Here is an 11,146-nt window from a genome sequence, read left to right as displayed (position 1 = left end):
GAACTTATTTAAGTGACTAGAAAATATGCTACCTTCTTTCATCTTGAGCTTTTGCACTTAAACTTCTTTCATCTTGAGCTTCTTTCATCTTGAACTTTGTTGGATGCACTTTTGCTCTCCCATGCTGAACATAAGCTATCCCAAAGTTCCTTGGTTCTTGTCTTCCCTATGATAGTGAAGAACACTGACTCGGCTAGCTGTAGACATATCGTAGCCATGGCTCTTGCATCCAAAATCTCCTACTCAGCTTGCATATAGTCATCATCCTCTTCACTCTCTTTTAACGGCTATGATAGGCCTTTGTTTGTCATTACATCTTTCATGTGCTCTTTCCACATGGTGAAGTTGCTGGCATTGACTTGCATATGAAATACCCTCCTTTTCTGAAGAAGAAACCATCAGTGACAAGAGGGTTTGAGAGGTCTACTACTATGGCAAGAAGCTGCAAGAATTTGGACAAAGTAACCTTTGTATCGAGAGTAAAATATCAACCAAAATACGCTCAAAGGTGCCAAAAATGAAAGTCACGACTCGTGGGAAGGAAACCCAACAGAGTCACCTTTGTGTAAGGAGTCAAAACTCAGCTCAAAATATGCATAAATGTGTCAGATGCACTAATTGGGTATCAAAAAACTGACACTTTCACTACCATTGTGATTGGCAACTCGGAGTCAAAAGTATATGAAGCCACCCAGATACATATCCTACGGCGAGGGTACCGAAAATGTGGAACTCCAACTACTTGTATCACCGAAGGTGCCTCAACATTCAAGCACACCCCAACTCAAAGAAAATCTCACGATATTGACTCTCCAAAGGTTTATGTAGACACAAATGGACTAGCCACAGTCTTAGAAAGGGCTCTTCTAGTCTGAGTCTCAAAAACGGTCGAGAAAAACTGCCAAACTAGCCAAAAATTGGCTCCACACGTACTATAGTGGGTAGTGTCTGCAACTCAATGCACGTGAGTAAACCGCACTTAAATAGGTATCAAGAACTGCAACATGTAGTAAAAGTGATCCATGCGGGGATATCTGCTCTCAAAAGAGCTCAGTAGCACTAGGTGTGCTCACAAAAAATGCATATGTCAACACATTTGTTTGCAGAGAAACTACTGTCAAAATGATTGCCAAATCACCTGTGAAAGCATTCTGCCAGGTTATCTAGAGAATTTGTGCGTAAACCGGCTGCAAAACCCCACGTAACCTGCAATCTATGTATGGGTGCCGCTATGCGCCGATTTTCATCCCTGAGAAAAAATGCGCTAAACAAATAGCCACCAAAGGTGTCATAACCAAAAATCATGCCGTAGAGCACGATCCATGCTCTTGATGCGAATGCCGGGTGTCACTCCTCTATGGTAGAGGTACCTCACCCATGTGTGTGGCAAGCACAATTGTGGATTGCGGGGAAAAGTCGTTCGTATGAAACCGGTTCCAATGGCAAAAATCCACCTATAATGGGAGTAATGTCGAGCCGATACCAAAACATGAGAGTCAATGTCAAAACCGCTCTAATCGCCGATGTGGATGTTGTCTCCTGTCACCGAATGAGAGTGGCTAGCCAAATAGCCGTAGACGCACCGAGGTCGAGGCCATCAATGCTCGAAGCCGCTATCCATGCGCACTCTCTCTCTATCAATGCCTGAGAATGGAGATGCCCATACATCCAATCACTCTCTCTCTCACTCTGTTGTCTCGAGCTCAGTCTCTCTACTCAAGCTGTCTGTGTGTGAGCGGGTTTGAGAAGTTGAGATTGTCAAACACAAGCTTGAAATTAAAAAAGAGACTGATCTTTCTCACTCACACAAGTTCAAAGTCCATGCTGTCTCTCTATCGTCTCTCTTCACACTCTCTCTCTGAATCTCTCATGCTCCAATATGTATGAGCAGGGATCAAAAGTCGAGGGGGGTGAACCCACCCTTGCACACAAGAATTCTAGAGGCAAAGTTTTTTAAAAAATAGATTTCACTATCAAATTCTAGTTATTTTCCAGACTAATTGCAAAGGCTCTAACAACTTGCTCTGCCCCAATTCCCTATGCAATTTATTGCTTTCGTCAAAGTGCTTTGCTCAAGCCTTGCTTGGTGTGTCATTGTGTGTGTGTGGGGGGGGCTTTTCCTTGCTTGGTGTAGTGCTGCCTCTCTTCTACTAAGTTTGGCTCTTCTTTGCTTGGTTTACTGCTCAATTTTTCTGGTTGCTCTCGCTATCAAATAGTGTGTGTGTGTGTGTGTGTGTGTGTGTGTGTGTGTAAACAACACACCACACAAGTCACTAGGAAGAGGATGGGGCATAGGAGGGACTCTTTATTTTCCATGAGGTTGTAGAGGTGATTAACATTTTGACAAATAGATGTATGCCCTGTGTGCAAGAATGGTCGGTGTGTAAGATGTGTAAGAGTGGTCAAAGGATGCACCTTTTTCCCCAAAAAGGAGGTGGAAAAATTTATGATTTTCCGTCTTCCATAACTCCCACATATTATCTCCGATTTGACCGAAGATCATAGATCTGCGTCCTACGCGTCAAGTTCTTTCCATAGATATGCTACATGATTTGGTTTTACCCGCTAGATTTAAAATTCCATTTTGGGGGGAACTTTGAATTCAATTAAACTAGCCGTCTTGTCTGCTTGAATTCAAAAGTTTTCCTTTGATTGCATTCTTGATACTAAAGGTTTGACTTCCTTAAACTACCAAATAAAGAGGCCCTCCTAGACCCCATTCTCTTCCTAATGTCAAGTCGATCCGCTACCTTGCAATTGATCGGTGTGCGTGTTAGTGTGTGAGCAACACCACCAAAATATTTGACTTTCTTGGTTCCTTGTTGACCCTATCAAGACTGTCGGCTACCCCAATGTCAAACCTCACAAGGTAGCACACCATGTTGAACCTCTGTCTTGATGGAAAGCAAGTGTGAGAGTGTGTTTGTGTGAGGGAGCACCACACACATGCCCAGGTGACTTCTCTTCACATGATGTTGCATTGGCTTGCTACGTGCACACTGAGTGTTTGTTGTTTGTCCGAGTATTGCTATGGCTACTTACTAAGCCTCAAGATTCAATGCTCTTGATTTCCTAGATTCTCCTTGCACTCAAGACTTTGTAGTGCTCGTGATGGTCAATTTCCCCAATTTTCTTATGGCTTGACTGTCGATATGGATGTTGCTCCCCATAATGCCTATTCTCTACCAACGTTGCAGCTTTTGTGGCTGTCGATTGCAACTACCCAATGCTTCTTCTCAAGATTCCAATTTGGTTGCTCAATGCTCTGAGCTTATCCCAAGCTTACTCAAGCCTTGAATTTGCTGCTGCCAGCTTGCTCAAATCTCAACCTGATTCTCAAGATTGACCTTCTATTGAGAGAGAGAGAGAGAGAGAGAGAGAGAGAGAGAGAGAGAGAGAGAGAGAGAGAGAGAGAGAGAGAGAGAGAGAGAGAGAGAGAGAGAGAGAGAGAGAGAGAGAGAGAGAGAGAGAGTTCTCTCACACATGATTCCTCCCTTGAATCCACTATCTACAGATATTCCTTCAGAATCCTCAAGATTCTTAAAGCCCAAGAGAGGATGCGTGCACTGACGGGGCTCTGAGATCCATCAGATCTACTCCAATCCAATTCCATATATTGTACAAGATCTACAACTACCAAGCTCGTGCCAAGATTCATCGCTTTTGTCTTGCTATTGAGACGCCTTTGTGCATGCATAATAACCGAGCCATAGCTTTGATACCAATTGTGGGGATTGTACTAGCAGAGTGTGCGTGTGAGGAATGCATGCAAGAGACAAGAGAAGAGAATTGAGGAAGGGGATGAAGCACATATAGGGAGATGGGTTAGTGGAGAGAAAAGTGTGAGAGAGTCAACACTCTCACTTTCTCTCCCTATATTGATTAGGGAAAAATAAGAGTAAGGGTGGTTTTCCAAGGTAGAATGAGAGCTGACCTCTTCAGATAGCTATACCAGAGTTCAGAGCTATTGATTATTTAGGCAATTCAGTTAGTAAGGACTGTAATTAAGTATTGGACTGAAACAAAGAACTGAATGGAACGGGAGACACAAACTGGAAGATTATTATTATAGATTAAGATCATTAGTACAAAGATAATCAGTTCAGTGTACAACAGGCTCAAGCTCAGATGAAGTCTGAGGATTGATCACGGGAGTAAGCGATTATAGAGTTTAAAGCCAAAAGCTTATGAAGCTAAAAGTCTGGAAGCAAAATCTTGTAAGCCAAAAGTACAAAAAGCCCAAAAATCTAACCCTTGCATACAATGTAGTGACTCCTATTTATAGGCTTACATAGTTATTGTAGTAATTGTTGTAATTAGTGTCAAGTAATTACTGCCAGTGTAGCTGTGCCATTGGTCTCTCCCCGGAGGTGACTCTCCGAATCTCATTAGAGGTAATAAATACCCCTCCAACAAGCACAAGAGGGAGCACTGCAAGAGCGCCACTATAGCCATGCCGCCAACCTACGCCTCCATCCTCTCGCTACTCCATCCTGCCTCCAATCGCCAACGTTCTCTCTGTTCATGTTCTCCTGAGCCATCCTTGTAATCAGCCTTACTTCTTATTGTCTAGCCAACCTTATTAACACTAGGTTGGTAATGGGACACTTTTATGTCTTGGGACACGTTTATGTCCTATTAAGTGACCATTTTCCTTGAATTATGTCAAGAGTTTCAAAATGGATTTTGAGGTGCTATCTGTCTAGAAAGTTGTCTCATGAGCTGAAAAAAACTCTGCATTTTTTTGGAATATCAATTCCATCTTTAACCTTGTCGTTGCACAACATTTCACAACCCAAACTGTATGAAAAAATGGGTCCTGTTTTTGGATTTTTTTCAAATTTTTGCAGCTATACCACTTTAGAATTCATGTTTGTGAGGTCTATAATGCTAGAGAACTATCTTCAGTAGTCCTCAACATGTCTTGATGCTTCTAGGGAGAAATAAATGTTAAAGTTGTAAGTTATGACCAAATTACAATTATCAAATCCTGTTTTTTAGCCAACTTTAGCTCTTCTATTATTTTTTTTGGTGGCTTTCATGATATCCAAATGCAGTTTTGATTTTCTATGTCGCATATTGTGACATAAAGCTAATATTCCTTGAGTTTTAGGGCACCTAATACCCTATTTTGCATAGTAGACAACGATGGTTGATTTTTTCAATTATAGAAGAAAACGAAACATTCTAGTATATCAAGTATAACTTTTTCAATATTGTTAGTTTCTTGTGACAACTACATGCATTTTGTAGGTAGTAACCATATCTAGTCATAAGGATCAAATTTGGCTAGATATTGAATAGTTTCTATGGGATTCTACACTCATAATGTTGAGCCTAGTTTTTTCATGTTTGCTGTATTTAGCACTTCATCTTTGTCCCCAAGATTCCCCGTGGTAAGAGATGTATTATTCTTTTGACATGCTCCATGGCTCCTTATGAACCTAAAGGACAATATGGAACTAAGAAAACATGCATATAGTATTGTATTGAGCGTGGCTATAGAAACTTTGATGATAGGTTTGCAGAATGGTAAAAATTCAACTTTTTTGTACCTATTTCTTTTGGCAAAACAAAAGATAGTGAGTGAGAAGCAATCATATGTTCTGATCACCAACCCATTGAAGTTAACTAGGGAATTTATCTCAAGTCCTACAAAAATCCCTAATCTTATTTTTATGCAACAAAACATAAGAAATGACTGTTTTGATGAAAATGTACTGGTCCGTCAACTTTGGAGGCTTGGTGTGACCAAAAGATGAGAAATTTTACAAGTTTCTTATTTTTTCCATCTGTAGTAGGCCTTGAACTATAACCTCATGAAAGTATTTTACAAAATGAGTGGATCTACTATGGTTTTGGAGGTTTTTTTCAAAACCCTGAAAGGACACTTTTATGTCCTGTTAGGTTACCAACCTAGTGTTAATCAACTACTTATTCAGTTCATCATCGTTTTACCTTCTTATATCAAGTTCCACTTTAAACACATTTAATCTGCGGCATTTCACAGGGGCAATGATAAAGTGCTAAATATAGCAAACATGAAAAAATTGGGTTTAGCATTATGACCTCTAGAAACCCATAGAAACTACTCAATATCTAACCAAGTTTGTAGTCTATGATTAGATATGATTACTACCTACAAAATACACACAATTGGCCTAAGAAACTAGCAATATTGAGAAAGTTATACTTGCTACTCTAAAATGTATCGTATTCTTCAGCAATCAAAAAACTCAACCATCATCATATATTGTTCTATATAGCATATTAGGTCCCCCAAAACTCAAGGAAGATTAGCCTTATGTTATACATTACACTTAGACAATCAAAATTGAATTTGGATATCAAGAAAGCCACCAAAAAAATCATAAAAGTGCTAATTTTGGTCAAAAACATGATTATGCAATTCTTGTAAATTGGTCATAACTTTCAGTTTTAACACTTAGCTCTCCCTACAAGCATCAAAACATGTTGAGAAATATGAAGGCCTAACCTCTAGCCATCTAAACCTCACAAACATGAAGTTTAGAGTGGTATAGTTGCCAAAAATTGAAAAAAACCAAAAACAGGACGCGTTTTTTCACACAGTTTAGGTTCAAAAATGTTGTGCAAGAGTAATGTTAATGGTGAGATCAATACTCCAAAAAAAATGTTAAGACTTTTTCAGCTCATAAGGAAACTTTGTGGATATATAGCACCTAGAAAGTCATTTTCATACTCTTCGAATAATTCAAGAAAAATGGTCACTTAACAGGACACAAAAGTGTCCAAGGACATAAAAGTGTCCTGTTACCATTCTAGTGTTAATGAGTTTATGATCATCCATAACAAATCAGCTCCCTATCACCCACAAGCAAACGGACAAGCTAAGCATACGAATAAAACTCTCAGCTCGGTGCTGGCTAAAGTAGTTAGTTCAGGAAGGACAGACTGGGAAATGAATCTCCGTGTTGCTCTATGGGATTATCGAGTTTCATTCAAAACAAGTTTAAATGCTACACCCTTTAACCTTTTTTATGGTCTTGATGCCATACTTCCAATAGAATTTCTATTGTCGACATTAAGGGTAGCACAGAATCTTGAGTGGACTAGAAATGAATTGTCAGAAAGACTTGAAGACTTAGAAAAGCTAGATGAGCAAAGGCTAACTGTTGTAGCTCACATTTGTGCACAGAAGCGAAAACAAAAACAAATTTTTGATTCAAGCCACTTAATCACAAAAATATTCAAAAAAGGGGACTTAGTTTTAGTCTACTCCCTTCAGCAACACATTTCCAAGTTCAAGAAAAAGGGAAACAGATCGTTTATCATTGAAGATGTATGTCCAAGTGGAGCAGTAAAATTGTCCACCCTAGATGGTGAACCAATGGCTAATTGGATTGGTAGATGTTGTTTAAAGAAATACAATTTGTCGCTAATTAATGAATTACTCGAAAGAATGCATGCAGCCAAGCAAAGGAAGATTAAACGAAAGCAGGTTATTAATGAAACCCAAGAGGAAGCTCGGCTTCGGGTACTCAAGCAAAAAGCTGCTCTCAAGAATCAACAGATATCAATTCCCATCAACACTCTGGAAATAGATGACTGAAAATGGGAATTACCTAAAGATGCAGTTTCAACAGATGATGACTGGCTCGATGGAATGGACCTGCGCATCAATGTACAGCTCAACAATCAAAGCACCATTGCTTTGGTCGACATAGGATCTAGAGTAAATGCAATCAGTTATTCCACATACAAGAAGGCCAGAAGTCAAGAATTGACAACAACAGGAATAACGACAATCAAAGGATGCAACAAGAACCCAACCCCAACATTGGGAGTAGTCAACTTGAACGTGATATTACATGGATGTTCATGTCCTCATTAGTTTGTATGTTTACCAGATGAACACATGAATGAGATGATGATTCTTGGAATTCCCTGGATGCGGACATACAGAGCAATACCAGATTGGGATACAAATCAGCTAAAGCTATCACCTAAAGGAGGGAAACTCATCGTTCCAATCGCACTAAGCAAGGGGGAATGAAAAAGAAGCAATCAGTAGAAAAAACCATGAAGTAGTCAATCTTCTCCATCCCCTCGACAATCAAATGCTACATGAAACATGCAAGGAGTCAGGCAAAGTTGGGGTACCAAAAGCACAGTTTAAGGATAAACCGATTCAGATCTGGGTGCCTAAAACTTCACCGACAAAACAAAAGAAGGTTCCAAGAGTTAAAACACAGAGATGAGCATCTCCAAGCAAGGAACCTAACATGAAAATGGTTTTGAAGAAAAAGGAGCACTTATCTTCTCCACAAACCGTAAAACCAATCAAGCAATGGCGAGTAATAAGACTCCACCACACCATACAGCACCAAGCATACCAAGCTACCAATGGCTAGAAAAAGCTCGACAACAGTCAAAAGTGATACCAGCAGCAGCTAAAGCATTGAGTGTGTTGAAGCATCCTGATGGTACAATCAAACAAAGAGCACACAAGCTACAAGATTTTCTCTTTGAAAGACATCAGAAGCAAACCTCGACATCATAAACCTTTGAGTTAATTACTCAATACCCAGCTCTTGCACAACATAATGGTTTGAACTGCATTGATCTTCATAGAATGGTAGATCCAACAACCATGGCTATGCATAGACACAATTTTTCAACCCATGCACACAGTCGTCTTGGACGCCATCTAGGAGGGGTGGAAGGGCACTAAGGACTAAGTAATCAAGGGTAATGTTTGAAGAGGGAGAAAAAAGTTTTATGTTAATGTGTGATTTTTTGCAAAATAACCTAGTAATACCCTTATAATTCATTATCAAGGGAAATTCACTGATAATATCTTCCCAATGAGTGTAAATAGTGTATATACTATCAAAAAATCATCAAAAATAGTCCTTTTATGGGTATTTTTCATCATTTTTTTTGATAATGAGACTTAAAAACAGGAAAATCCAACAGAAAACAATAAAGCTGTGTTTTTTAATGGATTTTCTTAATTATTGGATTTTTATTTGACTTTTTAGAGCATTTTTCTATTTTCTTTGATTTTTTAAATTGAATAGGTCAAAAATTAATAACAAATAGCAAGGAAGCTCAGATGAAAAAATGGAAGACACAATGGTGATCAGAAAGACAAGGCAGACAAGCACAAAAATTTTCAATAAAATCAGAAGATGGAAGCGGGGCCTACTTTTGCAAAATTATTGTAGAATGAGCTACAGGAATCCGATCACGGAAATTTTTGAGTCTAACATAGATTTCACGGCCTAGTAGGACTAACGGGGGAATCTAAGGAAAATTGGTTTGGGAAGTCCGGATATAGATATCCAAGGTAGGCTAAAACCACCTCATTTCTGCTTGCAGCCTTTGCAGAGAGAGATTTCGACCTCTTTCGTGCAACTTTTTAGGAGCCCACAGTTGATCATTTTCAGTGCCGTCTTACACAAGATGAGGAGTAAGTTCTTTACTCGTCAATGATTCATTTTGTACTGCCTGTAGCTAGTCTAAAGCTCTAGAAAAAAACCCTAGAAACCGAGCAGTGCATGAAGACCTACGACCAAAAACTGACCATGGCGGTCTGCAAGCTCGACCAAATCATATGGGATTCAAACCATAGCATGCCCTAACATAATTCAACCTCTCTATATCATCAGTTGACCATTTGGCAGGGGTTGAGAGAAAAGCTAAGTTTTTGGAAAATGCCAGAAGCTCGATCTCACTCCACAAATGACTTGCTTATGAGGTCCATATACAATGTATATGATTGGTTTGGTGAAATCAATCAAACAAAGCCTTCGAAAAGCAAAAAATGGCTCGAAGGTTACAAAGCGTCAAATTCGATATACGGGGTCAAACTGACTCCAATGAGCCAGAATTAGACAAATTGCTTCATGACTATGTTGCGGACAAGTCCAAAGCCTCGAAGTTGACCAACCAACCCAACAGGCAACGTGGTCACACAAAACGGTGATTTCAAAGTCGAATAAGCACAAAGTGATGCCGGCATGACCAAACTTGACCAAATTCAATTTAGGACTTATTTTAGGTGTATAGAATATGTCTAGGTCAAAAGTTGTAAGTTTTGCAAAGAATTTGTCATTGTTGTAAATAATCATGATTATTTACTTTTGCATCATTTTTGCTTGGAAATTGTCACCTCACCTCACCTATCATGTGTACACACCTATTACATGCCAAAAATCAAGTATGAGCCAAAATGACCACCCATTACTTGGAAAATTGTCAAAAAATGCAAAGAAGTCTTTGCAAGCCAATTTCTTGGTTATGGACAACATTTCTTGATCCAAATCACCTTATATCTCATATACAGAGTCTATACAATGCCTAGAACCACTTTGTACAAAAAAAAAATAAAATTGAAAGAAAAGTTGATAATCGCGATTATTTACTTTCTAGAAAAAATTGAGAAGTTTTGATATTTTTCCATCATACATCCAAATTACATGATGTGGTAAGCTCACTAGTCAAGTTTGAACCAATTTAGAGCTCAAAATCCCAAATTCCCTTTATATGTACTGTTTCAAAGACCTAAAGCCAAAATCTGGTACCATTTTCACCCTATGCATTCAAATGAGCCCATATTTCACTCAGAGCATGTATTTGGTATATACTTCAAGCCTATGAAGCCAAGTTTGCAAAAAGTTAAAAAATTTACTCAGATGTAAATAATCATGATTATTTACTTTGGTTGCGATTTTTTTTTTTGACTTCACAGTTTTGTTCCTTGCATATTTTTATGCATCTATGCTTGTTCAAAAATTGATTTGAAGCAAACTGGATCAAAATTGTCAGCATTTCAGACTAAAGGACATTTCAAAGAAAATTCCGACAAATCTATGAACTTTGCACTCTATTCATTGAACAGGAGTCATGCAAGAAGCAGAGAGGGCCAAGAAAAACCTCAACCAGAAGGAGAAGTTGCAAGAACTTCCCGCTTATCAACTAGACCCTCATTCAGTCAAAGCAGCCAAGGTAGCATACCTCTTCAGAGAACAACTAGAAGAGCATCACACTACAGTCTTCACTGGCAGATTCAAGAGTGAAGAGGAGCATTAGGTGGAGTTGAAACTCTTACCTAAGGAAGTATATGATGTTGCTGCGAAGCCCGAGACCAAAGAAGCCAACC

The sequence above is a fragment of the Adiantum capillus-veneris genome, chromosome 9 (assembly GCF_014529385.1).
Source record: "Adiantum capillus-veneris isolate H3 chromosome 9, ASM1452938v2, whole genome shotgun sequence".
Taxonomy (NCBI): domain Eukaryota; kingdom Viridiplantae; phylum Streptophyta; class Polypodiopsida; order Polypodiales; family Pteridaceae; genus Adiantum; species Adiantum capillus-veneris.
This window is presented reverse-complemented; position numbering follows the sequence as displayed.